This window comes from Heptranchias perlo, unplaced genomic scaffold (genome assembly GCF_035084215.1).
Source record: "Heptranchias perlo isolate sHepPer1 unplaced genomic scaffold, sHepPer1.hap1 HAP1_SCAFFOLD_50, whole genome shotgun sequence".
NCBI classification, from domain to species: domain Eukaryota; kingdom Metazoa; phylum Chordata; class Chondrichthyes; order Hexanchiformes; family Hexanchidae; genus Heptranchias; species Heptranchias perlo.
In genome coordinates, this window is record NW_027139516.1 from 321,531 (window position 1) to 335,025 (window position 13,495).

At 44.2% G+C, this 13,495-nt stretch overlaps 2 non-coding genes across 2 annotated transcripts; one reads left to right on the forward strand and one right to left on the reverse strand.

Moving 5' to 3' along the window:
- Positions 1 to 9,591: 9,591 nt before the first annotated feature.
- On the reverse strand, positions 9,592 to 9,663 carry trnae-cuc (transfer RNA glutamic acid (anticodon CUC)). The gene has a single exon. It is a non-coding gene; the product is annotated as a tRNA-Glu (tRNA).
- A 2,523-nt stretch (positions 9,664 to 12,186) lies between these two features.
- trnak-cuu (transfer RNA lysine (anticodon CUU)) lies at positions 12,187 to 12,259 on the forward strand. The gene has a single exon. It is a non-coding gene; the product is annotated as a tRNA-Lys (tRNA).
- Positions 12,260 to 13,495: the final 1,236 nt, after the last annotated feature.

Below are 13,495 nucleotides of genomic sequence, written 5' to 3' on the forward strand. Positions count from 1 at the left end.
TGGATGTAACACTGCGTGTTTGTTTCTATCAATGTTTGTCAAGCACCGCTTTAGAGCTCCGAGATTGTTGGAATGGGTTGGCTTTCAAATCCCCGCCCACTCCCACCGGATGTCAGGCAGCATCAGAAGTCTCTTTCACCTGTCAGCGGCAGCATGGCGCTCGCTTCCATCGCCTGCTGTCAGCGGACTGCAGCAAATCCAATTACATTCATCCTGCACCCAGAATTATCACATCACAGGAAAAGGATGTGGGAAACTGCTCAAGATACATAACAGGAGGGGAAACTTCTGAAAAACACTGAGACTTTCGGTGTTTAGACTTTGGTTAGAACTACAAAAAAGAACGTGTGAAAATATAAACTATGGGTGTGATGTTTATATGTAAATTGAATGTTTGTTGGCGGATTTTTCCCGTTACTCTCGCAGCTATGGGTTGTTAATCCATCAACAATAACTTCCGCTTGATTTTAGCCCGAGTGGTTACAAAATTGCAAGTTTAATAGGTTGACTTACAACAGAGTTGCACGACAGCAGTCTTCAACATTACATTCAACAGTATTATTATTTTAATATAACTGTCTACAGGTTACATTAATGACAAGCAATCAACACAACCTGACCTGTCTTCGAATCCAGGTATATCGGACCTGACGTTTGCGGACTGCCTGTGGCAATGGACTTCTGACTGTCCCCTATTGAGAGCTCTAACATTTGAGAAGGGAGCATGCCCTATCTTTAGACGATTCGGCTGCATTGTTCTGTACGTAAGCACCACTGATCTTAACTCATGGTCGTAAACCATCCCACTTTGCTGACTCTCAGAAACCACCAAGGATTGTTTCGTGTCTTCGTGTTTATTTAGCCTTTCTCCGTCATCAGGTTTTGGATGCTTATACCAGGTTAGCACAACCTGGAGTTCAGGTTTCCAGGGCACTCAAGATTCTCTGGACATCAACATTTCATAATTTCTCACCAATTAAGAAATATTCTGTTTTTCTTTTCTTCCGACCAAAGTGAATAACCTCACATTTCCCCACATTATACTCCATCTGCCACCTTCTTGCCCACACACTTAAACTGTCCATATCCCTTTGCAGAATCTTTGTGTCCTCCTCACAGCTTACTTTCCCACCTAACTTTGTATCATCAGCAAACTTGGATACATTACACTCGATCCCTTCATCAAGTCATTAAAAGTCGTCTATAGGCATATAAATAGTAAACGGGTAGTAAGAGGAGGGGTAAGACCGAATAGGGACCAAAAAGGAGATCGAAGCATGAAGGCATAGAGCATGGCCGAGGTACGAAATGAGTATTTTGCATCTGTCTTTACCGAGGAAGAAAATGCTGCCGAAATCACAGTAAATGGGGAGGTAGCTGAGATACTGAATGGGGTGAAAATTGCTAAAGAGGAGATACCAGAAAGGCTGGCTGTACTTCAAGTTACCTGGTCCGAATGGGATGCATCCTAGGTTGCTGAGGGAAGTAAGGGTGTAAATTGCAGAGGTCCCGACCATAATCTTTCAATCCTCCTTAGATACAGGGTTTGGTGCCAGAGAACTGGAGAATTGCAGATGTTACACCCTTGATCGAAAAAGGGTGTAAGGATAAACCCAGCAATTACAGGCCAGTCAGTTTAACCACGGTGGTGGGAAGCTTTTAGAAACGATAATCTGGGACAAAATTAATAGTCACTTGGACAAGTGTGGATTGATAATAGAACGCCACTGTGGATTTGTTAAAGGCAAATCGTGATTGAGTTTTGTGATGAGTTAACCAAGAGGGCTGATGAGGGCAATGTGGTTGATTTTGTGTTTGTGGCCCTTCAAAAGGCGTTTGATAAAGTGCCACAAAATAGGCTTGTCAAAAGGGGCGACAGTGGCTGCTTCCTTATTTTTTAAAAGCGCTTTCTTTTATTTCACTCAACAGATAACTTTGAGTGAGCGAAAACTGATCCACAGTGACGCTGATTTCAAGTTTATACCTTTGAATCTGAAAGGATATATTGTCCTTGGAAGGAGTGCAGCACAGATTCACCAGATTGTTACCAGGGTGCAATGCGTTAAATTATGACAAGATGCTATATAAACTAGGCTTAAAATCACACAAGTCAAACTGCAAGAACTTTTCATTTTTGATAAATACTTTAATGACCTGGGCTTGGGTATACAGGGTATAATTTCAAAGTTTGCAGATGACACGAAACTCGAGAATGTCGTAACCAATGTGGTGGATAGTATCAGACTTCAGGAGGATATAGACAGCCTTGTGAAATGGGCTTTATTAATAGAGGCATAGAGTACAAAAGCAACAAAGTTATGCAAAACGTTTATAAAACACTGGTTAGGCTACAGCTGGAGTATTGTGTTCAATTCTGGGCACCACACTGTACGAAAGATGTCAAGGCCTTGGAGAGGGTGCAGAGGAGATTTACTAGAATGCTAACAGGGAGGAGGGACTTCAGTTATGTGGCGAGATTGGAGAAGCTGGGATTATCCCCTCAGAGCAGAGAAGGTTAAGGGGAGATTTGATAGAGGTGTTCAAAATTATGAAAGGTTTTGATAGAGCAAATAAGGAGAAACTGTTTCAAGTCTCTGAGATGATTCTCTTAACTACCATTAATAAACACACAACTTTCTGTTTCGCACTGAACGAAATGCTAACAAGTTTGATGAATGACTGTCGAAACTACGCTAACTTTTCTGACTTTCTTCCCTTCTCATTTTACTCACTTTATTTTAGGAGACTGCTTCGAAGTTTTCAGTGGTTATGAGACCAGGAATCTGATGCAGCCGTTGTTGAATTTGAAAGGATTGCAGCCCAATTTACACGAGACAAAGCTCGCGCCTGGAAGTTTGTGAGGAGCAAGTTCCAGCAAATTGTTTCTGACCCGGGATTAAACGGGGAGTTTTTCGTGTGAGGCCAACATGATAACCATTACACCACGAAAACATCTATTTAATCCAGCCCAGGTCAGATGGAAGTGTTAAGGGAGAAAGTGAACTGCTGACTCCCACTTCTGGGGGATATCCCAAAGCGCTTCAAAGAGGTGTAATCAAAAACATAGAATCATAGAATCACAGAAGGCCATTCGGCCCATCGTGTCTGTGCCAGCTCTTTAAACTAAATGGTGCAATTTTAAAGGGGGTGCAGGAACAGAGAGACCTGGGGGTATACGTACACAAATCTTTGAAGGTGGCAGGACAAGTTGAATAGATTGTAAAAAAAAAGTATTCTGAATCGGTGACTTTATTAATAGAGGCCTAGAGTACAAAAGCAAGGAACTTATGCTAAACCTTTATAAATCACTGTTTAGGCCCCAGCTGGCGACCACACAATTCTGCCCACCACACTTTAGGAAGGATGTCAAGGCCTTGGAGAGGGTGCAGAGGTGATTTACTAGAATGGTGCCAGGGATGAGGGACTTCAGTGAGGTGGAGAGACTGCAGAAGCTGGGGTTGTTCTCCTTTGAGCAGAGAAGGTTAAGGGGAGATTTAACAGAGGTGTTCAAAATCATGAAAGGTTTTGATAGAATAAATCAGGAGAAACTATTTCCAGTGCCAGAAAGGATGGTAACCAGAGGACATAGATTTAAGGTAATTGGCAACAGAGGTGAGATGAGGAGAATGTTTTCACGCAGCGAGTTGTCATGATCTGGAATGCACTGCCTGAAAGGGTGGTGGAAACAGATTCAATAATAACATTCAAAGAGGAACTGGGTAAAAACTTGATGGGGAAAATTTTGCAGGGCTATGGAGAAAGGGAAGGGGAGTGGGTCTAATTGGATAGCTCTTTCAAAGAGTTGGCACTTGCACGATGTGCCGAATGGCCTCCTTCTATGATGTTTCCATGCTGTGATTCTATGTTATGGAGGATTTTCTGATGCAGTGGATATTCGGGGCAGAGGACCAAGTGGGAATTGAGCTCGACGGCAAGTGTATACAGTTCGTTCAAAGGACTGAAGCCGATGGTTTCATTCTTCCCGTCGTTTAGCAGCAGGAAATTACTCGGCCATGCAGGCGACTTTTTTTGTCTTCATTCATGGGATGTGGGTGTCAATGGCAAGATCAGCATTCATTGCCCATCCCTAATTGCTCTTGAGGAGGTGCTGGTGAGCCGTCTTCGAGAACTGCACCTTTCATTGACTGTGTCATTGACATTTTCTGGATAGAGAGAAACTATTTCCGCTGGTTGGGGATTCTCGGACGAGGGGCCAGACCTTTCAGGAGTGAGATTAGAAAACACTTCTATACACAAAGGGTATGTTCCTATGTTCCTATGATATTATTAATATAGAATTCCGACAGGCATTTGATAAGATTCCACACAAGAGACTGTTCGCAAAAATGAAAGCGCATGAAACTTGAGTCAAATTATTGACTTGGGGAGAGAATTGGTTCGCAGATAGGAGACAGAGAGTCGGGATAATGGGTCCATACTCCAATTGGCAGGATGTGACTAGTGGTGTCCCCCAGGGATCTGTAACTGGGGTCTCAGCTTGTCACCATATTTATCAATGACTGAGATGAAGGAACAGAGAGTCGTATATCCAAGTTTGCTGATGACACTAAGTTAGGTGGTACAGTAAGTAGTGTGGATGCGAGTTGAAAGTTACAAAGGGACATTGATAGATTAAGTGAGTGGGCAAAACTATGGCAGATGAAGTTCAATGTGGGGTAATCCACTTTGGACCTATGGTCAGGGTATTTTTCAAATGGTAAGAAGCTCGGAACTGTGGAGAAGCAGAGAGAATTAACGGTTCATTTACATAAATCAGTAAAAGCTAACGGACGGGTCCAAAAATAATTTAAAAGACTAACGGAGTGTTAACCTTTATCTCAGGTGGCTGGAATATAAAGAAGTGGAATGTATGTTGCAGTTATATAAAGCTCTGGTTAGCCTGCGTCTGGAGCAACTGCGTTCAGTTTTGGACACTGCACCTCAGGAAGGATAGATTGACCTTTGAAGGGGTGCAGAGCAGATTGACCAGAATGTTATCGGGGCTAAAAAGGTTAAATTATGACGACAGGCTGCATAGACTAGGCCCGTATTCCCTCGAGTATAGAAGATTGAGGGGCGGTCTGAGCGAGATGTTTAACATGTTTAAATGATTCGATAGAATAGAGAGAGAGAGAGAATCAATTTCCTCTGGGGAATCAAGAACGAGGGGGACATAAGCTTAAAATTAGAACCATGCAACTCAGGTTCGAAATCAGGAAGCACTTTTTTGCACAAAGGGCAATAGAAATCTGAAGCTCTGTCCCCCAAAAGGCTGTGGATGCTGGGGGGCAATTGAAGCTTTCAAGACTGAGATCGATAGAGTTTTGTTGGGTGAGGGTATCGAGGGATCGGGAGCAAAGGAGGGTAAATAGATTTGAGGTGCAGATCATCAATGATCTAATTGAAGGGCGGAACAGGTTCAAGGGGCTCAATGGCCTCCTCCTGTTCCCAATGGAAATGTTGAGAATATGCTTTGTTGAGGCTGTGACGTCTGGGTCAACCCCTGTCCAAACAAGGCAGGTCACATTTGGGAGTTTAATAACTTTGAAATGAACATTTTTCTTTTGTGACTTGTGCAACTTCGATCAATTGAATAGTTATGAAAGAGAATCAATGCAGTCATTCGAACTTCTGGCTATTAATCAGAACAGAGGTTTCCGTAGTGTAGCGGTTATCACCTTGTCCTGATATGCAGAAAGTCCCCGTTTCGATCATGGGCGGTAGCATTATGTTGGGGCAGGTTTTTTTTTCCTCTGTGAAAACTATGGAGAAAACAGACACTTGGGGAAATGTAACATGGGGAAATGTAACATAGGAACAGGAGTAGGTCATTCAGCCCCTCGAGCCCACTCCGCCATTTGATAAGATCATGGCTGATCTGTGATCCAACTGCATATACCTGCCTTTGGCCCATATCCCTTAATACCTTCGGTTGGCAAAAAGCTATCTATCTCAGATTTAATTTTTGGACTGTGCCCCCTCGTCCTAGAATTCGCAACCAGCGGAAATAGTTTCTGCAAATCCAGAAAATGTCAATAACACAGTCAATAAAAGCTGCAGTTCACGAAGGAGGCTCCCCAGCAACTTCTCAAGAGCTATTTGGGATGGGCAATAAATGCTGACCTTGCCATTGACACCCACATCCCATGAATGAAGACAAAAAAGTCGCCTGCATGGCCGAGTAATTTCCTGCTGCTAAACGACGGGAGGAATGAAACCATCGGCTTCAGTCCTCTATGTCTTATTTTTCATTGCACACAAATACATAACACAGATACACAGAGATATAATGATAACTACCACACAGTTACACCCAAATGTATTTATAAATGTCACAGATGCAATCATACATATTTATGACAAGATATATCATATTTTAAAAATAATCAAAATAATTTTTTCAATGGCACACAGAACATAAACACACACTTTATAAAGAAGCATGACATCCATTTATACAAATCCATAGTTTACATTTTAACACCGTCTTCTGAGCAGTCTTGAACAAATTCCACACACCGAAAGTCTCCGCGTTTTTTCAGATGCTGCCCGTCCTCTTCTGCATTTTGAGCAGTTCCTTTCCTGTGATGTTATGATTCTGGGTGCCGGGTGTGTGCCATTGGGTTTTCTGCAGACAAGCTGCCGCGGACAGGTGAAGGCTGCTTCTGAGGCTGCCTGACACCCGGTGGGAGTGGGCGGGGATTTGGGAATCTGAAATAAATGAAACAGTAAATGAGAAACGTTCATAAAGGTAAAACCCAACTCTCTACCATCTCACTTCGTGGCGCAATGGTAGCGCGTACTGACTCCAGATGAGATAGCTCAGTGTTTAAATCACGTCTGGGTCGCACTTGTTCTTCGCGCTGGTAAGAGACTGAATAATACATATTGAGATCCCTTTTTCACAATAAACAGAACCCTGCTCTGAATTCTGCCTCACTAGTTCCCCAGTGTCAGGGAGAGAAGCGTCTGATTCCCTCATTTATTTATTGCAAGAAACATACACAAACGCACTTATTAATTCAAAATCAGCCTGCAGCTCCACACGCACAGAGATAAACACAGCAAGAGAGACAGGCAAACACCGGGAAATAGACAAACCGGTTTCTCAGAGAATTGCCTGTACCTCCACGGTCGAATGTAAGGGCTTTTGTTGTTCGCTTTCGTTCCACACCTTGGAATTCAGGAGAATCTGGTACATGGTTTGTAGGACAAGGCACGGGCGCGATGGCCCGAATGGCCTGCTTCTGAGCTGTCTCCTTCTCCGATTCGAAACTCAGCCCCTCGGGGGGAGCCAGCAGCTGCCTCACTGCAATAACAGACCAAATGGAAAGATTTTAGTGGGCCCGGCGAGCTCAGTCGGTGGAGCATAAGACTCTTAATCTTGTGGTCGTCGGTTCGAGCTCCACGTTGGGCAAATTCTGTTTTAAACTTTGACGCTGCTTTTGCAAGTGAACCCTCCGCTTGCTTGACTGTCAGTGCAAGAGACGATTCTGTCAGTGCCGCCTCGTGCGCAATGATCAAAACTATAAAAGGAGCAGAAGGTTATTCGGGGTTCAGAGACACAAACCTCTCTGATGAGCCTGAGATTTAGTCAGAGGTTGCTGCCTCCCCTACATCTCTTGCCCTCTGACGAGGGACTTGCTCCGGTTTCAATTTACAAACTGGGTGAGTTGGTGATCGGGTGTAGGAGAGCTGGTTTGTGATCTGAGCAGGAAACTCAGCGGCCCCGGGTGAGACAGAGAAAAAAAATCAGTCCAGGCCCGGCCCCAATCTGCGGATGTGGAAGAAAACACGGGAGGAGGGTGCGGTGTGAGGTCCCTGTCAAACCAACTGCCCGAACAAAGCTGGCCACAGTCACAGAATCAGAATGGCTATTTCCTGACGGGGGTGGGCGTGGCCGGTTCATGTGGAACAGGATCCGGACGAGAATGATCTGATTCATAATGTTAGGGGAGGGAAATTAGGGAGCTCCTTCGGAACGTTCATTACTTGAAAATGAAGACTTTCTCCGGTGTAACTTGTGTGGTTTTTGATGAATGAAATGTTTGTAAAAAGGCATCCTTGGAGAAGGATTGAGAGCTTTTAGGACTAGAGGGGAAATGAGGAGATTTTTTTCACACAGAGGGTTGTTCCGATCTGGTGGCCACTCCCTGAAAGGGTGGTGGAAGCAGCTTTCATAGGAACTTTCAAAAGGCAATTGGACAGGTACTTGAAGAGGACTGATTTGCAAGGTTATGGGGAAAAGGCTGGGTTTTTTGGACTAAATTGGACAGCTCTTTCAAAGAGTAGGCAGGGCAACACGGCCGAATGGCCTCCTTCTGTGCTGTAATATTCTATGATGCAATTCCATGATTTAAGTGTGGGACAGGAGAGATGTTGTTTAAAGAGAGGTAAAACTGTCCCAATCAGAGCAGACAGAGGTGACTGGTCGGTTCCCCTCTGCCCAGTATAAGTCACCAGCGGTTTTTTTGTGTTGTAGTGGTTACCAGTTCGTTTGACACGCGAACGGCCCTGCTTTCGATCCTGGGCGGACAATTTATGTTGCAATTGCTGTTTACATTCTATATTAATGACATGGATGAGGGGACCGAGTGTAATGTATCCAAGTTTGCTGATGATACAAAGGTAGGTGGGAAAGTAAGCCGTGAGGAGGACGCAAAGGGAGGTGGACAGGTTAATTGATTGGGTAAGAAGGTGGCAGTTGGAGTATAAGGTGGGAAAATGTGAAATTGTCCACTTTGGTAGGAAGAATAGAAAAGCAGAATAGTTTTTATCAGGTGAGAGTCCAATAAATGTTGATATTCAAAGGGAGTTGGGTGTACTTGTAAACAAATCACAGAAAGTTAACATGCAGGTACAGTAAGCTATTAGGAAGAAAAATGGTATGTTGGCCTTTTTGCAAGGTGGTTGGAGTATAAGAGTAAGGAAGTCTTGCTGCAATTAAATAGGGCTTTGGTGAGAACACACCTGGAGTACTTTGATGTAGGCTACTTGGATTTTAGCAAGGCTTTTGACAAGGTCCCAATTGGCAGACTGGTCAAAAAAGATGTGATTGCACTAGAGAGGGTACAGAGGAGATTTACGAGGAGGTTGCCAGGGCTGGAGATTTTTGGCTGTGAGGAAAGATTGGAGAGGATGGGGTTGTTTTCTTTGGAACAGAGGAATCTGAGGAGTGATTTAATTGAGATGTACAAAATTATGAAGGGCCGAGATAGAGTGGATGGGAAGGATCTATTTACCATAGCAGGGAGGTCAATAACCAGGGGGCATAGATTTAAAGTGATTGGTAGAAGGATAAGAGGGGAGCTGAGGAGAATTTTTTCACCCAGAGGGTGTTTGGGGTCTGGAACTCACTGCCTGAAAGGGTGGTATAGGCAGAATCCCTCGTTACATTTTTTTTTAAAAATACTTGGATTTGCACCTGAAGTGGTGTAACCTGCAAGACGACGGACCGATTGCTGGAAAGTGGGATGAGGCTGGGTGGCTCATTTTCGGCCGGCCCGGACGCGATGGGCCGAATGGCCTCCTTCTGTGCCGTCAATTTGCGATGATTCTGCAAAAGTGGCTCGTGTTCTTTGCAAGAGCAAATTCCCTGACCGGGAATCGAACCCGGGCCGTGGCGGTGAGAGCGCCGAATCCGAACCACTGGACCACCAGGGAAAACGTGGAAAGTTGCTATTAGGTACAAATAATATTTATGGTTTAGTGACTCTGTTAGTTGCAAATGTATTTACATGAATCTGTATTATTTATTTATTTATTGGGGTGTATATACTGTAAATCTACTTCTGGCGCTGATAAGAGTCCATATAATTCCGCAATTAATGTTTCATTTGCGTTTTGACAATAACAGGTCTGTCTCACTGGTTCCCCAGTGTCAGGGAGGGAAGTGTCTGATGCCCTCTTTTATTTGATGTTACAAACAGAAGACAAACAATCGTATTCGTTCAAAATCAACCTGAAGGTGGACACACACACAGAGATAAACACAGCCAATGATATGGTCGTTATGTTGGGATTGCTGCACATGCATACCCAGGGGCGAGTTTACTGCAATGATAGACAAGAGCGGCTGAGTTTTTCATGCCCGGTTAGCTCAGTCGATAGAGTGTGAAACTCTAAATCTCAGGGGCGTAAACTCAAGCCTCATGTTGGGCGGATTCTGATTTAACCTTTTTATGTTGCTTTCAGGGGTGAACCCAAGCTCTGACTCCCCCCGACATCCCGTGCAGTGTCACCGCGCACATTGTGGCCGCGCCCGGGCTGATTTCTCTCTCTCTCACCCGGGACCGCTGAGTCTGCTGTACCGTGATCACCAACTCATCCAGTTTGTAAATTTAAACCGGAACAGGTGTCTCCCAAAGGGCAAGAGAAGTAGGGAAGGCTGCAACCTCTGACAAAATCTCATTCCCATTAAAGGTTTGTGTATTTGAATCCCTAACACTTTCTGCAACTTTTAAAAGTTTTGACATTCACTGTACAGGACGCGGCACCTCGAGACTCGTCTCTGACACTCACAGTGATACGTTGGGCTGTTTTCACTCGTAAAACAGCTTTTGTGATATTGTGATATTGTCTTAGACTCCCTCACCAGCGGAAAGGGTTTGTCGATCTCCCTTTCAAAATCCTAAAAAGCCTTCTATATTCCAGGGAATACAAGTATGTAACCGCTCCTCATAATTTAACCCTTCGAGCCCTGCTAACATTCTGGTAAATCTGGGCTGCGCTCCTTCCAAGGCCAATATACCCTTTTGGAGTAAAAGGGAATAAAATTTTAAATGAGCGTCACTGAGGATCAGTTTTCTATCACTCAAAGTTATCTGCTTAATGAAGTAAAAGATGCAGCTTACAAAGAATAAGGGAGCAGCCACTGTCTCCCTTTTTGGCAGGAGAAGAAAATCAACCTGGATGTTTATGGAGACCAAGTTCCAACCTAATGTTTCCGCCCGGGATCGAACCGGGGATTTTTCGCATGTTATCAAATGTGATAACCGCGACACGACAGAAACCGATGGCATCGTGTTTAACGCAATGGGCAACTGAATGGTGTCCTCTCTCTGCTCGTACTTAGAATGTGTTCTTTCAAGCACAGCAAGAGATACAGACAGTGGCTGCTCCACCTTTTCTTTAAAAACTCTCAGGGTAGTGGGTTTGAGCCCCACGTTGGGCGAGTACCGTTTTAAACTGTTATGCTGCTTCCACCGGTGAGCCCCAGCTCTGACACATCCCCCACCCCCCTCCGTCTCACCGCGCACGATGGGGCCGCGCCCGGGCTGAATATCTCCAATTCGGTTTCCGCCCCAGTCGCAGCATGAAATGGTCCTTATCAAAGTCACAAATGATACTCCATGTGACTACCACCATGATAAACTATCCCTCCTCATCCTTCTCAAATACAATATCTCACCGTGCTGTTATGCTGTTAGACGTGTTTCCTCTCTCTGCTCTTATTTGCAATGTGTTGCTTTTCCGACTGATAACACTTAGTATCATCGTATTATGTTAGTCCACAAGAGGAGATCATTCGGCCCATCGTGCCTGTGCTGGGTCAAACACACGTATTCGTTCAAAATTCGTTCAGAGATGGATTGAGTGCCTTGTTATCAGAAAATTGCCTGAACCCCCACAGTCTGCAGCTTTCCTCCTCGCTATCAACCACATGGCCTATTTTTGTGTCACCCGCAAATTTCTTAATCATGTCCCCTATGTTTCGGTCCAAATCGTTAATGTAGAGCACAAAAAGCAAAGGACCAAGTGCCGAGCCCTGCGCCACCCCACTGGAAACAGCCTTCCAGCCACAAAAACACCCGTCGACCATTACACTTTCCTTCCTGCCACGGAGCTAATTTTGGATCCAACAAGCCACATTCCCTTGGATCCCATGGTCCTTTCCTTTTTTGACCAGTCTGCCATGTGGGAACTTTTCAAAAGCCTTGCTAAAATCCATGCAGACGACATCAATTGCGCTACCCTCATCCATCCTTCTTATCACCTCCTCGAAAAATTCAATCAGGTTAGTCAGACACAACTTCCCCATAACAAATCCATGCTGACTGTCTTTAATTTGTCCGTGCCTTTCGAAGTGACAGTTCATCCTGTCCCTCAGAATTGATTCCAATAATTTGAAATGGTGTCTTTCTCCTGCTTGCTGCAATAACAGATAAGGTGGTACTGGGTACGCAAGCCCGGCTAGCTCAGTCGGTAGAGTATGAGACTCTTAATCTCAGGGTCGTGGGTTCGAGCCCCACGTTGGGCGAGTATCATTTTAAACTTTTATGTTGCTTTCACTGGCCAACGGTGCAGAATTGATGCAGAATGAAACGTTAAATTTGTAGGCAGGATGGCCGAGCGGTCTAAGGCGCTGCGTTCAGGTCGCAGTCTCGTCTGGAAGCGTGGGTTGGAATCCCATTTCTAACATTGCTTATTTTTACGAAGACGTGAAAATATTTTATTTGTGGATTGGGCGGCAGCTGATTTTTCGACCAAGTTGATTTGCTCCTCCCACAAAAGCAACTGGCTTTGTGATGGAAATGTGACTTGAGAAGTTTCAAACGGTGAAAATTTTGAAATATTAATGACCTGGACAAAGAAATAGAACAGCAGTGGGAAACATTTAAAACGGTGATCAATCGAGTCCAGGAGATATATATCCCACTAAAAAGCAAGAACAAACTAGCCAGAAATGACACACCAGGGATGAATAAAGAAACAAGGGCAAAATTGAAACTGAAGAAAAAGGCCCACACTAGACAATAAAGGAGAGAGGGGAATGTGAAAAGTCTGGGAAAGAAGTCTAAAGAACTATTAGAAAGGCAAAAAGGAATATCAAAAAAAGCAAAGTATTCGAGACACATCAACAGCCAAAGAAAGTTCAGGATAGGAATAGGGCCACTAAGGGATACACACGACAAACTCACAGGCAATGACAGCAAAATGGCAGAAATATTAAATAATCACTTTGCTTCAGTATTTACCAGTGAGACTGGTATTGTGGGCGTGACATTAGAAGAAGAGATCAAAAAGATATGTAAAGACATTTAAGATCGAAAGGGGGAGATAATTGATAAACTAATCAATCTTCGAGAGGGAATTTCCAGTTAGAAACCTAACCAGAGTTTCGAACCGCTCAGCCACGCTAATTTCCGGATTATTGTTCAGGAGCTTATTTCACAGGGACACGATTACTGCGCTCCATTTAGGGAGGCTACGAGAAAAGCGGAAATTGATCTATTAATAGAATCATAGAATAAGATAGCGCCATTCGGCCCATCGTGCCAGTGCCAGCTCTCTGAAAGTGCTGTCCAGTTCGTCCCACTCGCCTGCTGTTTCCCCATAGCCCTGAAAATGTTTCCATCCAAGCGTCTATCCAATTCCCTTTTGAAAGCTGTGAGTTGAGAAAAACAATATTGAAAGTGGTGCTGGGGCCTCTGCAGCGTCGATGTAGAATGTGTGATGATTGAAGTTATGAAGATGGTTGCTTTACACATGGTAT